Raw genomic sequence first — 17,935 nt, forward strand, 5'->3', positions numbered from 1 at the left:
TCCATTTCATTGAGTGTTCTGGCTCAGCAAGTTAAGAATCCAACTAGTCTCTGTGAGGATGAGGGTTCCATCTCTGGCCTCGCTCAGTGGGCTGAGGATCCGGCATTGCTGAGAGCTTCGGTGTAGGTTGCAGATGCGGCTGGGATCTGGCATTGCTGTGGCTGTGACGTAGGCTGGCAACCATAGCTCCTGACTTGACCCTTAGCCTGTGAACTTCCATATGCTGCAGGTGAGGCCCTAAAAAGAAAATTAAAGAAAAAGAGCTAGAAGTTTTGAGTTCCTATTTTGTGATATAGTTTTCATTGTTTAATCTCCACAGCAACTCTCTGAGAAAAATTATTGTAGACATTAAAATAACATAGTAATTACTCAATTGCAGATTTGGAAATGGAAGTCAGCAGGTCAAGGGCATGCTCCTTCCACCTGAAGCTGTGTCCCCTGTGCTTTGTGGCCCTATTGATAGATGGGGGAATGTGAGCACCCCTTTGCAGCCTCCACTTATCCCTGAAGTAAATTCTGAGCCCCTAATCCACATAAACCTTAAAAATCTTTTTTTCTGGAATTCCCATTGTGGTGCAGAGGAAATGAATCCAACTAGGAATCATGAGGTTGCAGGTTTGATTCCTGGCCTCATTCAGTGGGTTAAGGATCTGGCGTTGCCGTGAGCTGTGGTGTAGGTCACAGATGCGGCTCGGATCTGGCATTGCTGTGGCTGTGGCATAGGTCGGCAGCTGTAGCTCCGATTGGACCCCTAGCCTGGGAACCTCCATATGCTGCAGGTGTGGCCCTAAAAAGCAAAAAAAAAAATCTTTTTTTCTTTTGCCACTTCAAATTCCTTATGGGACTATGCACCCTTCACAAATAAATATATTTCTTCAATACCTATTGCCTAATTTTCAATAAGCAGCCCTGATTTCCTTCAGGCCCTGGTCTTATAGGCCAGCGCCTATGTTCATGGCTGATTAATGGTTCTGATTAGTCCTCCAAGCAGGAAATCCAATATCCCTTAGGGGAACCCTAAAGATGCAGATGACCATGAATTCAAGGAAGCCTATTCACAACCGAAATCAATGGAGAAAGGAGGCAATGTTAATGGAGACAACAGTTCTACCAGTTTCTAAATGCAAGTGCTCAGACAGAGGGAGTGGAGGGAGGGGATAACAGAGAATGTATTCAGAATACCGAACTGCAGTTTCATCACTCTAAAAGCCAGCTTCAACAACTCCCTTCCCAATGTGGAAATTTAAAGCTTCCTTTTTGTGAATTTTGACTGGTTTATAGCCCTGAAAGAAAACTTCACCCCTCTCAGAGATTACCTCTTGGATCGAATGTGTATCCAGGGGCATAGAAGGCTTGATTTCACTGAAGCCGCATCCCAACCTCGGCTAGGGCATCATTTGAATAATTTTAAAATGATGGAGCTTTTTTTAAAAAACTGTAGAAATGTGAAAATTATACTAATTTCTGTACCATGTAGCTTATCTGAGTGCAGATATCCTTATTCTCAAGATGATCATAAAGTTTTCTAATGGGTTTTTAATAGATTTTTTTAATCCAAGAATTATAACTCTCCATTAGCCATGATTTGATTATCCTGTTGGTCATTTCTTCACAGATACCAGAACAATATTGTATCCCTTCCACTTCCTTCTGACCTTCCTATAGAGCACATCATAAAAGAGTGGGAAGAAGTGCTGGTTGTTCAAGGTCAGTGCCACGAGGAAGAGGGACTTTGCTCAGTAACGAGTTGTCTCTCTCCTCTCCCTTGCCTAACTCAGCCACCAAGGACCATATCTTCATAGAAGATTGTCTCCTCTTTTTTTTTTTTTTTTTTTTTTTTTTTGTCTTTTCTTGAGCCACTCCCACGGCAATTGGAGGTACCCCAGAGCCACAGCAACTCCGGATCCGAACCATGTCTGCAACCCGCACCATAGCTCACAGCAACACAGGATCCTTAACCCACTGAGCAAGGGCAGGGATCAAACCCACAACTTCATGGTTCCTAGTCAGATTTGTTAACCACTGAGCCACGACGGGAACTCCTCTTCTTTATCCTCCACAAGCTCCATTCAGGCTATTAAATAGCAGTTTGAAGTTAGAGGACTTGTACCTGGATTGTGAATCAGAAAAATTCGCATCTACATTTGACGCATTGGCCAAGAATAATTATCATTCTCTTTGGTGCCCAGCTCCATGCTAGACCCTAATGGGCTACAAATGACTATTTCCACTTATATCTGAACAGGGTATTACATATACATGGCTTCAAAATAGTGTCATCAGTTCTTTATCAGAACCAAGAAACTGATGGGAAGGGACAGGACACAGAAGTTGACAGCTGCCTAGGTCCACCTATAACAAATGTTGCTACTTAGCTCTATTTGTTTCTTTAATTCAGTGGGTCATTAATTCAGACAATCATATCATAAAGCCACTTTTTTCCACTGGAAAACACAATCAAGAATCAACCTAAGTTATACTGGGAGCTTCATCTTTTAGACCAACTAAAAGAGTAGTGTTTTCTTCCTCATAAAACACACCACACACACACACACACACACACACACACACACTCCCGAACTAGCCTGTAGATAAGATAGAATCACCAAAAGCACTCCATGTGCTACATACAGTAATGTAAGTAAAGCACTGGCATACTATCTGGAAAAAATTAAAATGTGACAGTTGCCTGTGCCTGTCGGGGACATCTTCTGTTTCTTCCAGCCAACATCCATACCCCAAATTGGCCTTGGGAACACCCAAACTCTACTCTCAGCCCATGCATTTAGGCAGGATTAACCCTACTGCTAATTCCAAATAGCTCGTGATTGGTCTAAACCAATTAGTACACCTCATTCCTCTCAAAGTGATTGGGGACAGACATGTGACCTGATCTGAACCAACAGGACTTTTGCTGGGATTTTGGAGAGGCAAGGATCCTTCGCAGACTGACTTGAACCTTGAAGCATTTAGGATAGAACTGCTACCACCATTTCAACGCCATGAATTCTAAAGAAAGCAAAGCCAATAGATAGAAAGAAGCCAGGTCCTGATCACCTTCACTCAGCCATGATTAAAAAGCAGTATTCCTGGACCATTTTGTTACATGAGCCAATAATCCAGGTTAGACTCAATCTCTGTGACTTGCAATCCAGAGATGTATGTCCTCACTTCTTCTAAGAGTCCAAGGAACCTGAATAAACTTGGCATTGATGTGACTGCAGCACAACATCCAAATTCCCAATATCATTCATCTTATTGGCACTTGGTACTTATATGAGCATGGTGACAGGCTTAATTATTCATATTGCCTGTACCTTTTGACTCCACAATCCCCTTCCTAAGACATATAAATAAATATCACCTCTGTCTCTAAGTACAGGGAATTATTTCAAAAATGCAGACAAGGACAAGTGTAAAGAAACAAAGGTGAGTGCAGGGCTGACCCCTTCAAGTCTAAAACCTAGAATTTTAGAGACGTATGACATAGTCTACTAAAATCAATAAGGTGGCATAAAAATTAATTCACATAGATTCTAGGAACATGCAACTTCAGAGTGACATGACAGATTTTAACAAGCTCAACTAAAGTTTTCTGCCAAGTATGCACTGCCCCCTTCAAAGGTGGTACTATTACTGCAGAACTACTACCACTGCCTCAAATATCTGAACATCAAAAGTTAGTAGCACATTTATTTGAGAATTTTTAACTCAAATTGGAAAATCTTTATTCTTAAAGAGAGGACTTGATTTCTGGAAATAAAATTTATTCAGTGCTGTATCTTGGAAATAAGAAGACTGAGGGGAGTTTCCTTCATGGCACAGCGGAAACAAATCCAACTGGGAACCATGAGGTTGTGGGTTTGATCCCTGGTCTTGCTCAGTGGGTTAAGGATCCGGCATTGCTGTGAGCTGTGTAGGTAGCAGATGCGGCTTGGATCTGGCATTGCTGTGGCTCTGGCATAGGCCGGCAGCAACAGCCCCGATTAGATCTCCAGTCTGGGAACCTCCATGTGCTGCAGGTGCGGCCCTATAAGGACAAAAAAAAAAAGAAGAAGAAGTAGAAGAAGGCTGAAAGACCTACAAATGTTTTTCAAACATACATTATTACACAAAATTCTAAATATGGCTTCTTAGAAGGAAAATAATGCTTGGGTAAACATTTAAGATCTTAGGTGCTTGTGGGAAAAAAAAAAGTCTCATTACATTTGGTCTACTCCATTGAACTTAAGATTTTTCCCCTTCAAGAGATCAAGTTACAAAATAACAAAATTATGCAGAATTTGGCCTATAATCAAAGCTATTTATATTTTTAGTCCTCTGGTCCTGCATATTTTAAGAGTAATTTAAAACTAAATTTAATAATATAGTTTCACTAACAATTCCAACTGGTGATTATCCATTACACAAAGAAATATCACTCATGGTATTTTCTTCCTGAATAGTTAGATGATATGAAAACTATGCCTAAAATATGAATTTTGAAGAAATATTTCTAAAAATAGACTAATTGGTATAAAAACAAAAATTTACACATTAATGCCATGCATGCTGATGCAAAAGAACATTTTAAAATTTACACCTGTCTGAAGAAGTTTAATGAGCTGCTATTAATATAAATAAGGTTTCATTTCTTAGTGAAAGAAAACATGTAATGGCGAAGAAAAGACAGATTTCTTTCAAAATCTTTTATGCTACTTATCAATATACCTCTCAGGGTCAGCCCTACATGAAAACTGGCATCTTGAGGACAAGATGCAAGTTTCTAGCTCTGATTCAATGGTCAGATTGAAGAAGGAGAAGGCAAGAAAGAATATTTCTCAGCAACCCTCCCTGCTTCCTTTTTCATATAGTAATAGCTTTAGTATGAACTTGACTTTATGTACAATGTTAGAATGGCAATTACACTTAAAATTAACTCATTAAAAAGTTTAAGTATCATATCATAGATATGCACTATCTGAAATTCCAGAAGATATTTTACACAGGTAACAGATATCACTACCCATCTTCAGACAAAGAGAATAACAGCATTACTGAAAGTGGCTCCCACATAACTATGGACCACCTGCTCCTTTGTCTTAAGAAAGAGAGAAGATCATCATACAGGCATTGTTGATACAGGAATTCCTGAAGACCTGTCCCTTATTATCAATGCCAAAATTAGGGTCCCATCTTTCACTTTGTGAGGCAGCTGATGACACTTGCCCTAAGCCTGATGCTACACAAGTCCAGCTACGCTGGGCAGAGGTTCAAAACGCAGTGGCAACAGCAGCATTCTAGGGACCAACTCAAGCCCTCATGCTGAGCCCATCCTCTAAGCAGACACACATTGTTCAGCCTCAAACCTGACCCTGCGCAAGGTTGAGCAAAGATACTGTGTAGCACACACCTACCAGTGGAGAATTATCAAGCTAATTTCTTGCCTTCTTGATATAATTTTTATTGAGGTATAATTGGTTTACAACATTGTGTTATTCTCAGGTGTACAGCAAAGTGATTCAGTTATACACACACACACGCATACACACCCTTTCTCAGATTCCTTTCCATTACAGATTATTACAAGATACTGAATATATTTCCTCATGTTATATAGTAGGACCTTGTTGTGTATCTATTTTACATACAGTAATATGTATCTCTTAATCCCAAACTCCTAATTTATCCTTTCCCCTCACCCTTTTCCCCTTTAGTAACCATATGTTTGTTTTCTGTCTGTGAGTTTATTTCTGTTTTGTAAATAAGTTCATTTGTATCATTTTTTTATATTCCACATATAAGTGATATCATATATTTCTGTCTTACTTTGATTTAGTATGATAATCTCTAGGTCCATCCATGCTGCTGCAAGTGGCATTACTTCATCATTTTTTGTGGCTGAGTGATATTCCATTATATATATGTACCATATCTTCTTTATCTATTCATCTATCGATGGACATTTAGGTTGCTTCACCTTGTTGATACGCAGTAGTCCATTCAAATGCCCCACATGGAATGTATTTCTTGATTATTTGTATCAAGTGGTATACTGAACTCACCTAGGAATTTAATCAGTCTTTTTTGCAGAAACTTAATATTTGAGATGATAATAATAGCCTACATTTGTTTAAGACTTTGTTTTTTAAGCACTTTCCTATTTGGTAATCTAAATAAATCTATGAATTAGGTTACGAGTGTATAGATGAGACCCCTATGAGGTTACAAAAGTTCATTTCTTTTTCCTTCTCGGCACAAGGATATGCAACATTGTCCAGCCTCCCTGGAAGCCTGCCTAACAGCTGGGACAGCCCATGACTGAGTTCAGCCTAAAGTACTATGAGCAGAGTAATGTAAGCTGGGCTAGGTCCAACCCAGGAAAACCTCCCACAAATGATCATTCTCTTTCCATATCTGCTGATCAGGTACAAGGGATCCTATCCTGAACTTCAAGAGAACTTTAAGTCCCAAGATAGTTAATTATGGATCCAGGAATCTTCTAAGTAGAAGGCCATGTGCTAACCAGAAACACCTTTATTTGCATTTATAAGCACAAAAAAAATAAGATTTTACTTTATTGGTCAGAGTTCTCCAGAGAAAGAGAAATAGTAGGGCATGTGTGTGGGTGTATCTATATAGATATATAGATATACATAGACAGAGATTTATTTTAAGAATTGGTTCATACAATTGTGAAAGCTGATAAGTCAAAATCTTCAGGTAGGCCAACAGGCTGGAAACATAGGGAAGAGTTGATGCAGTTTAAGTCTGAAGGCCCTCTGCTGGTACAGTTCCAGCTCAAGGAAGGGCAGTATTTTTTCTGTTCAGGCCTTCAAGTGATTGGGTGAGGCCCACCCACATTCTGGAGAGTAATCTGTTTTTCTCAAAGTCTGCTTATTTAAATGTTAATCTCATCTACAAAAACATCTTCACAAAAACACCTAATTTTTCATAAAATATCTGAGTATCAGGGCTTAGCTGAGCTGACATAAATTAATTTTCACATAAGGCAATGGTCATCACTTGCTGGGATTAAGTCTAACTTTGGCTGAGGAATTGGGTTTCTGGGCTCTTTTGATGAATCCCATCAAATGTCTAATCACAGTCACTCTTTTTGTCATGAATGTGTCCAATCTTCTCAATGTTCTGGAACATGGCAAGAGCTGGCTTCTTACCCTTCCATCTCTACTGGATATATAAGTTTTCTGCCTAGGAGGGTTTTTTCCCTTGACTTTTTCCAGGAAAACTGCTCTCAGTTCACTTTTTTTCCTCCAGAATAGGGTATTAAGAAGAATTGTATTTGGTTCTTTTCCTTCTTTCCTCCCTTCCTTCCTTTTTTTCTTTTTAATCCAGCCACCCTCCTTCCCACCTTCCTTCCTGCTTCTTAAAAACTGTGAGTAAAAAGTAACACTTCTCTACACAAGTAAATTCCATTTTTTCTTTCACTTTCATTTGTTGAAGTTTATTAACAAAAAGCATACCCTTTCCCTTACTTGGCCACTGTTGGGAACCTGAGGCCAGACACTTTACAATGTTTGTAAGCTTTGGGAGGAAGGATATTCTCTGATCCTTCTCCACTCTGCCTTCTTTATCCCTAGAATCTAACAGGTTATATTTAGAAGGAAACTCTTCTATGAAAATACATTCAAAGGTTGTCCCAAATTGCAAAACAGACTCACAATCTACTCTAAAATAAAAAACTAGGGCAGAAGATAATCAAATTTAGAACCAAAGGCCGTATACAAAGTTTTTCTAAGCCATAGCCCAAATTCTGAAATTTTTCTCATTAAAAAATATTTGGGAGTTCCCGTAGTGGCGCAGTGGTTAACGAATCCGACTAGGAGCCATGAGGTTGCGGGTTCGGTCCTTGCCCTTGCTCAGTGGGTTAACGATCTGGCGTTGCCATGAGCTGTGGTGTGGGTCGCAGACGCGGCTCGGATCCCACACTGCTGTGGCTCTGGCATAGGCCGGTGACTACAGCTCCAATTCGACCCCTAGCCTGGGAACCTCCATATGCCACGGGAGCGGCCCAAGAAATGGCAAAAAGACAAAAAAAAAAAAAATTGTATTTCCATATACATCCTTGATGGCTCCATTAAACAATTTCTTTGTGTCACACAATGATGCTACTGCCACTCATAAAGTTAAACCTAATTAGATCAAAATTATTTACCATATGGGATTTAAATAAGTTCCAAAGGAGCCATGTATTTGCTAGAAGGCCATTCATTTTATTGAAAGTCAAATGAAAATAACATTATTTTAGATAAGGCAGTCATGGCCCTTACCTCACCTGCTTATGTTATCATTGCTTGGTGTCTTATGTTAACTGCTCCCTGTAATAGCAGAAGGATGGGACTGACGCCCTCTCAAGGTCATCTCAAGCCTTTTGATTATATGAATTGTGCGCTGAAAATTACATGCTAAAATATCTACACAAAAGCTATATCATTTTCTCTCTACAACTGTCATCTTTAATGCTACCTCAGGTTTTATATTTAAAATGTATACCTGTGTTTGCTTGTTTCTAAAATGGTTTAAAAACTGTTAAAGGCCATTCTCAACTTTCAACAGCAATCGCGGCAGATTCCATACAAGGTTAAACAAAACTGACTGTGAATGCTGCATTTTGTATAAGCGGTTAGAGCTCTCAGTCTCTTTTATTTTCCGTTTAACATAAGTCAGAAAGGCTAAGATATCCATATCATAACAATTTTTTTAAATGTTTACATTTATATCTTTTTACTTTTTTAAGAAGCTAACACCATAATATCCCTAAAGTAAAAAACCACTACAGTTTAATTTATTAAAGAAGATTAAATGATGTAAATTAAGGTTTACATTACATTATTTACCAAAATTAAGCTTTTGCAATAGTTGCTACTTCATCTGCATTAGGTAACCACCATAACTTTGAAAATCAGTATGTGATCAACTGACACATCCAGTTATAACTTTGCTAATTTGGGAGCCTCAAAATTGACAAAACAAGATTGAAATAGTTGATGTGCCTATTTTAGATAGTCACCACTTTAAAGTGCCTAGAATTTTGTGCCCGAAACTATAGATTTTTGAAGGAAGCTCAACTAAACCTTTAAAAGACTTTCTCCTGAACACTGTGACTTTCTTTTTATTATTATTTTATCATGGAAGGAATACTTAACATGATATCTAGCTTCTTAACAAATTTTTAAGTGTACAATATATTATTGTATTGTTGACTATGTGCACAATGCTGTACAGATTTTGGTGGAAAAACAAAAGACAAAAGTGTTGACAAGGATGTGGAAAATGAGAACCCTTGTGCATCATGGGCGAGAATGCAAAATGGTGCAGCCAGTATGGAAAACTGTATGGAGGGTTCTTGAAAAATTAAAAATAGAACTGTCTTATGATCCAGCAATCCAGCTTTTGGGTATTTATGCAAAAGAACTGAAGTCTAGATTTTAAAGGAATAATAGCACCCCATGTTCATTGCAGCACTATTCACAATAGCCAAGATATATGAATAACCAAAAGGTGTATCAACAGAGACCTTCTTTTGATAGATTTCTTCTTTTTGTTACATCTTAGGTTACCCTTGGTAAAATACTGAATAGACACACTCTGTCTTTATTATCTAAAAAGCAGTCTCTCTCCATCTCTTTCTCTCCCACAAAAAAAATAATAATAATTTCTCTGATTATGATCTCAGGAACTTTCCTCTCTCCCTTCCTCTTGGGAAAACAGATCCTAATTTCCAAAATGCAGTCTGAATCTACCCTAGGAATCTCCATGGCAAAAAGCTAACTGTGACTCTCAATGACACACCCTCTCACCAACTGCCTTTTTAAGTAGCAAATGAACTAAAAGTCCTTTTCAGCTAAGTTTTGTTGTATTCTGTTTTTATTTTCTCTTTTTAGCAGCCCTCCACTGCTAATAGCTTTATTCGGTCTCTTTTAATCTTACCTGCTTAAATACATTATTTTATTAAATACAAATAAAGAGATATCCTTTATCTTTTTTCAAATGTAATTCTTAAATTAGTAGTTGGCTAATTCACTTAGCATTGTCATGATTTTCAGAGAAAATATACTGCCAAGTACTATCTTTCTTCCATCGGTTCCTTGCCTATTCTACTAAAACCAGCCATTCCAAAGTTGACTAGTTTCTGTTTTATCTTGTTTCACTATCATTTTCATCCCGATCCCAAACACTAGATTGGGATCACTATTTCCAAGATTCTTCTGAACTACTCTGCTTGCAATCACCCCATACATCACACACAATACCCAGGCTGATATTGTTTCTCCTCCTTACTGCCCATCGCAAGCCAGGAATGACAAGCAATCCTGTATCAGAGCTGCAAGCACATGACCTGCCTTATCTGGTCTGCTTCCTAAAATGCAGTCTATTCATGAGAAATTTAATTCTGCTGGCCACTACTGGACCCTTGGATGTTTGCACACTTTTTAAAAATAATTCAGTAATTTCTTTATCCACGTGCTTTTTTTAATTGGGTGATTTATGAAGGATTCCAGTAAACAATTTTACTAAAACTTTCCAGTCATGTGGCACAGTTTTAGGGTCAAAGATAAAGATTTCCTCTGTCAGATGCAATGCTATATATGAATCATTTTTGCATTATGCATATTCTATAAATTGATAGTATTAAAGATGTTTTCAGTCAATATTAAAAATATAAGATATAAAATAGCTTCCTCTACTTTTCTGCCAGAGACAAGATTTTTCTCAATTGCTAAATTACTAAAAAGAACCTTTAAATTTTAATTTAGAAAAGAAGAAACATGAATAGATATCAGTAAGGTACGACTGAAAAGTATTAGCTATCTACAGTTCATGGAGTATAACGCTGTCATTGAAAGAAATAGATATAGTCCAATTGATCTGAGAAATATTCATGAGGAAAATAAGATACAGCCAAATATGTCTGATTTTGCTATTGCAAAAATAACAAATTCTTTGTGTGTGCATATATATATTCTATAAAACAAGAAATGATGATATATGTACTACATAATACATATATTTTACATTATTTTAAAAGTTTGAAGAAAGAGAAAAAACAACAAATTATTAACATGGGGTCCTTTACAGTAAAGGAAATTATTTGTAGTGGAAGAGAAATATAACAGGAGGAAAGACAGATAAGAAAAAATTAAAAAATAATAATTTAAAGCCTTGCATTAAAAGATTGCACATGATATGATTCCATTTGTATAAAATGATATTAAGTGTTGGTATGTGTAATAAAGAGATGCATGGGAGTTCCCGCTGTGGCACAGCAGAAACAAACCTGACTAGTATCCATGAGGATGCTGGTTGCTTCCTAACCTGGGGGTTAAGGATCTGGCATTGTGGTGAGCATGGTGTAGGTCCCAGACGTGGCTCAGATCTCGCATTGCTGTGGCGAAGGCTGGCAGCTGTAGCTCTGATTGGACCTCTAGGCTGGGAACTTCCATATGCAGCAGGGGCGGCCCTAAAAAGCACAAAAAAAAAAAAAAAAAAAAAAAAAAGAGAGAGAGAGAGAGAGAGAAATGCATCAAGGATGGTCATCAAAACATTAATGCTATCCCAGCCCCACCCCAGGAGGTAGGATTTTTATTTTCTTGCTTATAGTTATTTTATATTGCTTAGATTTTTTTTTTCAGTGAGTGTGCATCAGGTAAATTATTGAGAGGGCAAAATAAAGCTGTTTCCATTGCGGATGGAAAAGAAATGGAAACGGAGGAGTTTTCCGTAACCACGGGATTCATTTTGGGCTCTGATGCAAGCCTCTAACCTGGGTCCAGCCTAGAGAGGAACAAAGACTTGACCACTTGCACGTCGTGGAGCTGTGATTGATGGTGGGCAGCAGAAGAGCTGCAGGAGTTGGCCCAAACTTAACTTTTGGCAACCTACCACTCCTTACACATACTCCTACATGAACGTACTAATGCAAAGGCACTGAATTCATCCTTCTCAAGTGTAGGAGGAAGAACCATTTTCAACATGCTCAGCTGCCAACTGATGGGGTCTGAACAGCCTAGCATTGGGTGCAGGAGGCAGACTCCTGGGGTCCATTCCTGTTCCCCCCACTCAAGAGTTTGTTTCCCCACCTATAAAGCAGGTGTAACAATACTACCTAGTATAAAGGGGAGCTGTGAGAATTAACCATCAAGGTACAGCTGTTACAATCAACCTCACCTTATTGTAGGTGGTCAGTGTGTAGCCAACAAGCATGGGTGCCTGCTGGTTCAGAGAGACTAATAAAAACTTAATTTGAAACATTTTCTTCAATCGTTTTTATTTAATTAATCATTCTTATTCAATTATTCACAGCTTACAAATCCATGTTTGAGGAGTATGGGACTTTGAAATTACCTTAGATATTTAAATTTTGAGACCAAACCTGGGGATGTATATTTTATTCAACAAATCCTGAGTCTTAAAATATCTGGGTGCTGGGGAGTTCCCGTTGTTGCACAGTGGTTAACAAACCCAACTAGGAACCATGAGGTTGCGGTTCGATCCCTGCCCTTGCTCAGTGGGATAACGATCTGGCGTTGCCATGAGCTGTGGTGTACGTCGCAGACGTGGCTTGGATCCTGCGTTGCTGTGGCTCTGGTGTAGGCCAGTGGCTACAGCTCCAATTGGACCCCTAGCCTGGAAACCTCCATATGCCGTGGGAGCGGCCCAAGAAATGGCAAAAAAATATATGTATATATCTGGGTGCTGCTACCTCCAGGATCAGGCTATTTGGACATGATAAAACTTGACCTTTCCCCATATCTCCAGCAAGTGAATCTCAGCTCCCAATCTATATTTAATCAAAGCATATGCATTAGTTTACTATGTTGAAAGCACGTTCTTTCCCTATCTCAACCCTCCTTAGATTAAAAAGAAGAAATGCCAAATGAGAAGAGAAAGGGTGAAAAAAAAATGTTCTCCAAATTGATGTAAGTGTAGATATTGATCACTATCCCCCAGGACCCACTGAGGTGGCCTTTTCTCCACAGAGGAAAATAGGCAGAAAGTCTCAATGCATTTGAAGATGACTAAACCATTCCAGGTCAGGAGGTAAGTTACAGGGTGTCAGCGTTTTTCTTGGTCCACCATTTTGCAGAGACTGCTCTTCTTAAGCTTCCCCTTAGCCTGCACAAGTTTTCTATACTCTAAGACAAATCCTTGTCTCAAAATCTAGTCTAAGGTTCTCAGCTGGTACCTATCTATTGCCCTTTTGCAGAAAGACCAAAGAACTTAATATCACTAAGTTTCAATTAAAAGTTGAAAGAGTTTTGCCCTATTTTCTACTGGTGTCATTATTCGCAAACATTAATTATCTTGAGCAACTGCCACTCTGCACGTCAGTAGGTTACTATTCATACTGTGGGGGAGGGGGCACGTCTACGGTGGGAAATGCACTAAACTAATACTCTGGCTTTTCTTCTCTCCTCATTCAGGACACATCTGATTGTTGATTTAAAACAGTGATCCTCAAACTTTCTGGTCTTAGGATATCTGTGCACCCTTAAAATTCATAAACAACCACTAAGAGTTTTTAGTTATGAGGGTTGTATTTATTGATGTTTACTACATTCGAAATTAAAACTGAGAACTTCAAAGTTTTTTGTTTTGTTTTGTTTTGTTGCTTTTTAGGGCCACACCCCATGGCATATGGAGGTTCCCAGGCTAGGGGCCTAATATGAGCTACAGCTGCCGGCCTACACCACAGCCACAGCAACGCAGGATCCAAGCCGCGTCTGTGACCTACACCACAGCTCACAGAAACGCCAGATCCTTAACCCACTGAAAGAGGCCAGGGATCAAACCTGCAACCTCATGGTTCCTAGTTGGATCTGTTTCTGCTGTGCCATGACAGGAACTCCTTAAAGATAATTTTAAAATAAAAATAATAAATTCACTATATGTTAACATAAATAACATCTTATGAAAGGCTATATCCGCCAAACAAAATCATAGTGATGAGTACCACTGCTTTACACTTAAGCAAATCTCTCTAATGTCTGACTTAACGTAAATGAATTCTCATATCAATCTTTCGCAATGTAGCCCCAGGAAAATTCCACTTTACACTCTTGAGAAAAAGAGAACAAAAATGCAAATAATGACTTACCATTATTACAAAAATCGTCTTGACCTCACGGGGACCATTCTTTGAGAACTACCAATTTAAGGAGAAAGAACTGGGCATGCGTGGTTTGGCTGCTCAAGCCGCTTCCTTTGGGATCTGCCTTCATCGCGAGAGCTCACCTTTCTGCTCCACCTCACCCTCCAGTCTGCGTTTCTCCTGTGCAGCCTGGGATGTAGAGTCTGGGATTGGTTTTAGGAAGTCCTTCATTGCCAGCACACCACACCTGTGCCCTCCAATATCTCCATCAGGGATAAAGCTGGCACTTTCATCTCCATCTGCCCAATTCCTTTGCCTTTCTCTCAGTGACTTATGAATGTGGTGGGGAATGGGAGCTACTTGCAAAAGCTCCTCAAACACCAGAAACATGGAACACTCCCACAGCCCCCGTGGGACTCAGACCAGAGGCTGAGGATCTGTTCAATCTGTTGTGATGAGCCACTAAGCAGAAAATCATGGGCATCTTTAATCATTTTCAGGTTACATTAGACGCGCACACCAGTGAGGAGCAAGCCTCCTTGAAAACAATTTGAAATGTTACCACGTAGAACACCTGTGTGATTTCTGCTCTGGCAAAAGAGAGGATGAAAGCAAGTTGGGAGAAATGAGAAACTTATAGGATCATTGATGAGACTCTTAAGGTTTTCCATCAAGGTCCCAAACTTTTTTTCCTTCCCACTTGAGCAGCACACACAGAGCAGGGTGTCCTTTGGTTCTGACGGTCTCCAACCCTCATAAAATAAAAATGGAGGAGGAGAAAGGGGCTCCCTTTAAAGCTGCAGTAGCATGTGAACAAAACTGCTTTTTCCGTTCTCCTTGGGAGTGGTGTCTGAAAAGAGTCCAGGTGAGTTGTCTTAGGCTACAGGTGTGAAAGCTAACTACCTCTGCCTTTCAAAACATATACCATGTCCACGTGAAAGGTTTCTGATTTATTGCTCTTTGTGTCTGCTTATCCCAAATGATCCAGGGGAAGCCTGGTTTCCCATTTTACAGCTTCATTTTTACACAGTAGACCAACTCCTCTCCCATCCAGTTATTCACCAAACAGCATTCATGAGCCCCGCCCACTACCACTGACATTTAAAATGGTACTTCTGTGTGATGCCTTGCCGTCTTAAAACCTCTTCTCAGAAGAGATATCACCTTTCATAAGAAATATGCTGTATCCACAAACGCCAGCCTCACGCAGTGTTGGGACACTGCACGATCCTCTTAACCCTTGCTCTAAATCCCAGAGGACCCAGTACAGCTTCAGAGCACAGGAAACAAGGGTCTCCACTTGTCTGGGAATAAAAGTGCAACTCCTGGATGACTTTCTCAAAGTAAAGGTAAAAGTCAGCCTTAGTTCATCTTTATTTTGGTTGTCATGGCACTAAAATTTTGCTGAATCAGAGATATTTTACGTAGTTTGTCAAAATGATGCTCTCCCAATCCAAGCCTTCTCCCTCTGGCAAAGATAGATCTCAACATCAGAATATAGTGGTTCTGCTGGTGATTTATCCTCACCACGCCTATGAATAGAGAATTAAACTTGGCTACTTTATCAGAAAGAAATGGAACTTGACTCAGCAATACATCTCACAGTGCTTCCAGAAACAGGCCAGGGTGTATCTTTAATAATAAATTGGTAACAGTTCTAAACAACATTGACTTTCATTTCAGAGGTAGAGAAAAGGGCTTAACTTTGCTTTACATGTCTGACCTGAACTAATGTTCTTTTCTCAGACTGTGCTGGTTTCTTGATTATCTGATAGTCACACTGTGCCTGTAAACCTTATCATAAAGTGGCTTCTTCTGGAAGCCTGTGTCAGGTTTTGAGGACCTATATTTCCACAACCCCCACCTGGGGGAGCTCCAGGGACAAGGAGCTGATTATACTTAAATATGCGTCTTGGCGGAAGGCATGTGTTCATGCAATGCTGGACAGCATAACACAAAAATAATCTTCATCCTTCTTTACTTCTGTCCTGAACATCAGTCCTTGGTCCAACAGTAAAGAATGTCATGCCACCCCAAGTATGTATGTACATATTTTTTAATGAACATATATAGTATTTATGACACGCAGGCACTGTTGAAAGCATTTTCCTAATAGTAAATCATTTAATCCTCATAGTAATTAGGGAGGTAGGTACAGGGATGATTCCCATAACAGAGATGTTGAGTCAGGCCCAATGGCTGTCCAGAGACTCAAACTTAGGTGTCAGCTCCAGGGGCTGTGTGCTCTGAGGTCTAGTCCTGCTCTTGGTCTGAGGGGTCCTGCTCTAGAATATTTCATATAAATCTCCTGGATAAAGAACCGCACTCTGTACCATCCTAACCTTTCCTTTTGTAAACTAGACACCGCTCCTTTCTCAGCCTATATGTGGCTGGAAATATCTCCCCCAAAATGTCTCTCTTTCCCCCTTCCAAATATTCCCTTCACCTAAGATAAATGAGAATGGCCATCAGTACATAGGACCTTCCAAACCACGAAAGCACTTGTAATAGCCACCATCTATTTTCCCGTGCATGGGATTATTTTAATTGGTGTGAGATTCTGAAGGACTTAGACGGGCAACTTCACAGTTTCAGTTTCAGTGTCCCCTTCAAGCACTTGACAGCTGTTCATGTAATAGAACTGTGTTGACAAAAAAGTGAGCTGTTATGATCCCTCACATGTCTATTTTTAGGCTTTGTGAAGTGCCCTCCCCCTGCTGGTTTGAAGTTTCTGACCCATCTTGCTGGGTCTCAGGACAGAGGTGGGATCCTGGACAATCCTTTTATCCACTTTATCTTGTCAATCCTCAATCCAAGTCAACTTTGGGGAAACATCGATGGCTACTGAAAGAAACTTACACCCACCCTTTTACAAACTGACACTAGCATCCATGTATGGAAACAACAATTCTGTCCCTTTGAGAGAGAACCAGTGGATTTGTGTTGACAAGATGCCAAGTATGCCAAGTGGCCACTCAGCCATTCAGCTCCAAGTGCTGCTCACCTTTTACCCTCCTGAGGTCTGCTGAGATAGACTCCAAGTGCAACCACCACTCCTCCATGTGCAGAGTCTGATCAAACATTCAAAGAACTTCAAAAGTATCTGAGAATTTTTTAGAGAACATCTTTATTTAGATATACCAATCCAAGTTGGAGGGCAGTGAATTTATTACCTAAGAGATGAGTTCAAGGACATGTTTGGGATAGTTAGCCACTTATGATTCATTAGTAGTCTACTGTTTCTGTAATTTATGAGAGGTGCATACATTTGGGGTGAAAAGAGTTAATATCCTGCTCCTAGACAGGATATTGATGAAATTTACACCTTTAAAATGGATTCAAACCTTTTATTTTTTTAATTAACCAATCTTGCTCTCAAACATAAAATATTCATTTTGTGATTCATATAAGTAATGATCCCTACCATACAAGCTAGTTTAATTTTCTATGTGAATCTCCCTTTATTTATGTGTTCTTCCTCCCTCATTCTGGGCAGGATTGTGGCAGCTGTCCAGGGGCCCCAGTTAAAACACCTAAACCAGTCCACATTATACCCACTAAGGCACCTAACAATTACCACCTGGAAACAGCCTTCATCAGACAGCTACGGAATACATCATGATACTCCCCCTTACCGGCTGTAAAAAGCTTGCCCACACGGGCCACCAACTTAAGAACTTTCTATTCTAGTAAGTGGAGGCGCAAAGACAAACAGATCCAAGTTATCTGGGGATACCACTTCTTTGTTTAAGCAAACACCCTACATCTTTCAGATAAGCATGTTCTCTGAAGAGGCTCTTCTTCTTGGGTGCCAGTGTACCCATCCACTGGGCGCATGATGGT

The 17,935-nt window shown here is 39.6% G+C and overlaps 1 protein-coding gene across 4 annotated transcripts in view; it reads right to left on the bottom strand.

The window, feature by feature from the left end:
* The window catches only part of LOC106508906 (uncharacterized), a 352,985-nt gene that overhangs the window by 316,143 nt on the left and 18,907 nt on the right, over positions 1–17,935 (bottom strand). Inside the window, exon 1 of one of the 4 annotated variants that reach the window (XR_002338703.2) lies at positions 14,099–14,207. The exons of the other annotated variants lie outside the window; for them this stretch is intronic. The gene's annotated coding sequence lies outside the window, so the exon portion shown is untranslated. Of the gene's footprint in view, positions 1–14,098; positions 14,208–17,935 lie in introns of those variants that run through there. 4 annotated transcript variants of the gene reach the window in all.

The sequence above is a fragment of the Sus scrofa genome, chromosome 1, assembly GCF_054392235.1.
Source record: "Sus scrofa isolate SSC_HxYL_T2T_F1_AM1 chromosome 1, Sscrofa_HxYL_maternal_Yorkshire_Landrace_v2.0, whole genome shotgun sequence".
Lineage (NCBI taxonomy): Eukaryota > Metazoa > Chordata > Mammalia > Artiodactyla > Suidae > Sus > Sus scrofa.